This window comes from Grus americana, chromosome 3, assembly GCF_028858705.1.
Source record: "Grus americana isolate bGruAme1 chromosome 3, bGruAme1.mat, whole genome shotgun sequence".
In the NCBI taxonomy this organism is placed as follows: Eukaryota; Metazoa; Chordata; class Aves; order Gruiformes; family Gruidae; genus Grus; species Grus americana.
The window spans coordinates 31,139,149-31,143,377 of record NC_072854.1 but is presented as its reverse complement, the minus strand read 5'-3'; the positions used below and the strand labels follow the sequence as shown (position 1 = coordinate 31,143,377).

General features: G+C 47.6%; 1 pseudogene; it reads right to left on the bottom strand.

Moving 5' to 3' along the window:
• Nucleotides 1-1,149: 1,149 nt before the first annotated feature.
• LOC129204030 (uncharacterized) lies at nt 1,150-2,656 on the bottom strand (annotated as a pseudogene).
• Nucleotides 2,657-4,229: the final 1,573 nt, after the last annotated feature.

Here is a 4,229-nt window from a genome sequence, read left to right as displayed (position 1 = left end):
AGCATTTTAATCTGATCTAATGAGGAAACGGTGTCCGGTGGAATACATGTCATTCCTCCTTTCCACCAGATTGCTAAAAACTTCACCTCACTTGAGGGTGTTTGTATCTTCTCTGGTGGAATTTTCAACCCCAAACTTTCTAAGTGGGAAATTATACTATCCTGAGTTATCCGAACTTTCTCTATTTCATCCCCTCCCATGAGAATGTCGTCGATATATTGGTAAACACTGACTTCCTTCTCTGCTTGGACTACCTCTAGCTCTTGCGCTAACGCATGGTGGGCTAGAGGGGGGGAATGCTTATATCCCTGTGGGAGTTGCGTGAAAGTGAATTGTTGGCCTTCCCAGGTAAAAGCAAAGTGATCTTGGTCCTCAGGCTGCAGGGGAACCATAAAACCCCACATCTTTAACATCCACTGTTACCATGACCAGGTGGGCTCGTTCCTGGATTGTAGCTATAAGCTCGGCAATGTTCGGTACCACTGCTGTCAACGGACCGGTATTTGCATAAAGCCTGCAATAATCTACAGTTAATCTCCATGTGCCATTAGATTTTTGTCATGGCCACACTGGAGAGTTAAAAGGAGAGTGGGTTGGAATCACGATACCTTGTCCTTTTAAGTCCTCTAATACAGGTGTTATTCCCTCTCTGGCCCCCAAAGGTATTGGATAACGCTTAACATTTGTAAGCTTCAAAGGGGGGACGTGGTGGCGTAGCCTGCAGCAGCTGAATATCTACAGTGGGGGAGCCAAATGACCACTGTCTCCCTTTATTATCAATCCAGGTCTTCCCTTTCAGAAGGTCAAGTCCCAAGAGGTTGAATGGAAGCTCTCCCACTACCATAGCCACTGTAGCGGCACTATCTTCTTCCGGCAGATGCAGTCTGATCATTGCCAATGCCTGTGGTTGAACATTGCCAAATGCATCTGCCACAACCAGTGTTTGCTTGGAGGATGTAACTCCACAATCAGCAGCATCTTTCATTTTAATAGCTGAAATTTGAGCACCAGAATCTATCAAAAACGTGACCGGAACTTGTTTTGGTCCTACAAGGCCTGTAATTAGCAAATCACCCCAGCCATTCTCAGTGAGCTGTCTGAAATGTATCCAACCTTTACCCCTCCGCTCACCATTGAAGGGTGAAGGATCTAGTTTCCCACCGGGTTTTGGGGGGCATTTATTTCCGATAAATCAATCAAGGAGGATGCACTGGGAGCAGTATCCTCAAAATCCACTTCTCCATTTGCCAATTTAGTGGGCCATCCTGTTACCAACTTTTCTAATTTGTCTGTTGGCAGTCTGTCCATTAAGTCACACGGGATCCCCTTCTGTTGTCCCTCCATCCACAGTCTATTACGTCTGTTCGGGATGCCTCTCCCTCCCGGTGGTTTGGAAAGACGTACTCTCCTATTATTCCCAGGGCACGGAACTATTTTTACTTTCGCTTGCCTCAAGCCCCTGGGGTCTGTTTTGGCAGCTGAAAGGTTAACGGGGCCATACTTGCACCCATAATTGATCAGTTCTTGGGCCACCTCCCCCCAGGTCCACATTTTCCTGTCCGAGGGTCAGTGGTGCGGAGTAAGTCCTTCTAAAGCAGCTGCAACTCTGTCGCCTTGGGGCATCACTTGTATTTTCCCCTGTAATTGTATACCAATCAGTTTCAAGGAATCGGGGAGTCCCCTTATAAGGGGAGTCATTCGTTCGGGATCTACTGGCATGATCATTGGGGACTCCTGTCTAGGCTACAACTTTCGCTCATACATCATCTGCTGACAAGCTGCCTTCTGCACACTCTCTACTAATTGATCCAGTCCCCGTAATCACAAGAGGGTCCCCCCTCTCCAGGGGGTTCAAGCCACCCACCCAATAGGCTGCCCGTTGGGTCAGAGACCAGGGGGCACGGTGGTTCCCAGTAGTTAAAAACACTCCTGGTCCCCAGTACCCTTCCACCTCTCTTTCACTTAACAGAATCTGGTCCCCCCCAGACAGCGACACTCTCCACACATACTCCGTTTCTGATTCCTTAGGGGTTCGGCCAAATTCCTTTTTTAGTTTTGCCAACTCGACAGCGGTATAGTGGACTTCCTTGGTTGTAACTTGGGGGGACTGGTCCTGCTCATCATCATAAATGTACTTGGTCTTGACCAAGGGTTGCGACGAAAGCGGTTCTAATCTCTCTACTCCCTCTTTCACGGCCTGCAGGTCGTTAAAGGGGTGGCCAATTTCAGATCTCCGGGGAATTCCCTCGCGGGTGGTATCCACAAGGAGCTGCTCCTTAAGGGCAGCCTGCAAATGTTTCACTCGATCCTTTTCCGCTTTAAGTTGTTCTTTTAATTCCGCCACTTGTCCCTGAAGGGACCAGGTAAGACTCTGAAGGGATTCGATAGTTAGGGACTCCGCAGTACGGCAACGATCTCTAGCCTCTACGGCGGTGGCTAAGCTAGCACCAAGAATGGCACAAATAATCGCTTTTCCTTTTCCTGCTCTTAGTCTCGCATCTCCGTGCAAGGCGCCCATTCGGTCAACCACGCTCTGCAAATTATGCCAATTTTCCTGAGCCCAGTCCACCCCGGGCACAGAGGGTCGCGCTCTATGTTTCTCCAGAAAATCAAACAGAACTTCCCTTCCCAAGGGAACCGTTCTATCACCACTCATTTTGTTTAAAGCGGGGCAGCAGTTGTCTCAGCAAGGCAGCGAGCAAGTTTCAAACAAAAAAAACCCACAAGCCCCCCCCCCCACACCCCTTTACGTTCCTGAGAGGTCTCACGTATTTGGGAAACAATACGGCACGCAAGTTTCAAACAGAACACAAGCCCGCTCCCCTGACGTGCCTGAGAGGCTGTTACACACAGCGGGGAAGCGGTCGTCTCAGGAAGGCAGCACGCAAGTTTCAAACAAAACAAGCCCGCCCCCCTTACGTTCCCAAGAGGTCTCACATATTTGGGAAACCATACGGCACTCTCGTCTCAAGGGATCCTGTCCGTGACGCCAATTTAAATGTCCCGATCCAACGTCGGGGAGGTTTCGATACGATCCCAAGAGCGAGATTAAGACACAAATGAGGTCAAATGCCGTATGCCAGAAACAGTTTTTATTACGAAAAAAAAGTAAAAAAAAAAAAAAAGGTAAAGGTAACCGATAAGAGCGATAGGACAGGGCAGAAAAGAAAGGCAGAAAACCAAGCAAGACTCCGGGACAGAATCGCAAGAATAGTCACCGCCACGGATCCACAGCCTCTCGGGAGTCCAAATCTCTCATTCTGCGGCGGTGGGCGAAGGCGGTTCCCTTTTATACCGGTGGCTGTCTTCACGATGGCACATGCCACACGGCTCCATGCTTTCATGACGGCACGTACGACACGGCTCCACGTTCGTGCACATGCGCACACGCTTCTTGCGGTTCCAGCCCCGTTCTTCACGTGACTGGTACCTGACTGGGCAGCGCGTGAGGCCGCAGGGCGTTTTTCGCAGGTTGAAAATCTCTACAACCCGGCAATCGTCCTTACTGCACTCAGTAGCTGGAGGGGTTTTCCGCTCGAGCAGGCGATCTTTGAGAGAAAAAGTTCTGACAGTCCAGTCTCTCACAGTAAGCAATGTTAACAACAACAACAAAAACAACAACAAAAAAACCAGCCCAGAAACCGCCACCCCCCAAGAATATAAATACTAGACCAAGTAAAAGCAAGAAGGATTAAGTGATAAGATGTATTTCTTAAAGACACTGACCACGAGATTTTATGAATGAATCTGAGCATTTCAGGTCATCTCAGTCCAAACCCACATTTGTATAAAACACACTTTTAAAGAATTTTTAAAGCTAAATGATTGGGGCACTGCCATTTTCTCAGTGATGAATAGAAAGTTTCCAATTAGTTACCAAGAGACTATATTCCATATTTGCTCATGAAAAGGTTTTAGTAGTAGAATTAAACCCCAAATGTTTATGTATAGTAAAGGCTTTGGAAAAAATACAGCATGGGCAAATGCAGTGTGTCTTGCCCATATCTTCGTTGTTTCATCCTTAATAATCTTGAAAGTGCCTTGCCTTTTTCTTTTCCTCTCCCTTTTTCTGCAAAAGACCTGTCTAAGATATGTTAGTATATTTTATGGCCCATTTAGTGCCTGATCTGGCTGCTAAGACTGCCACAGGCATGAACATTGTAATGTGGACAACTTCACAGCAGGAACTGGAATTCCAAATAATTTCATGTCTGCTAATGAAGAGGTCA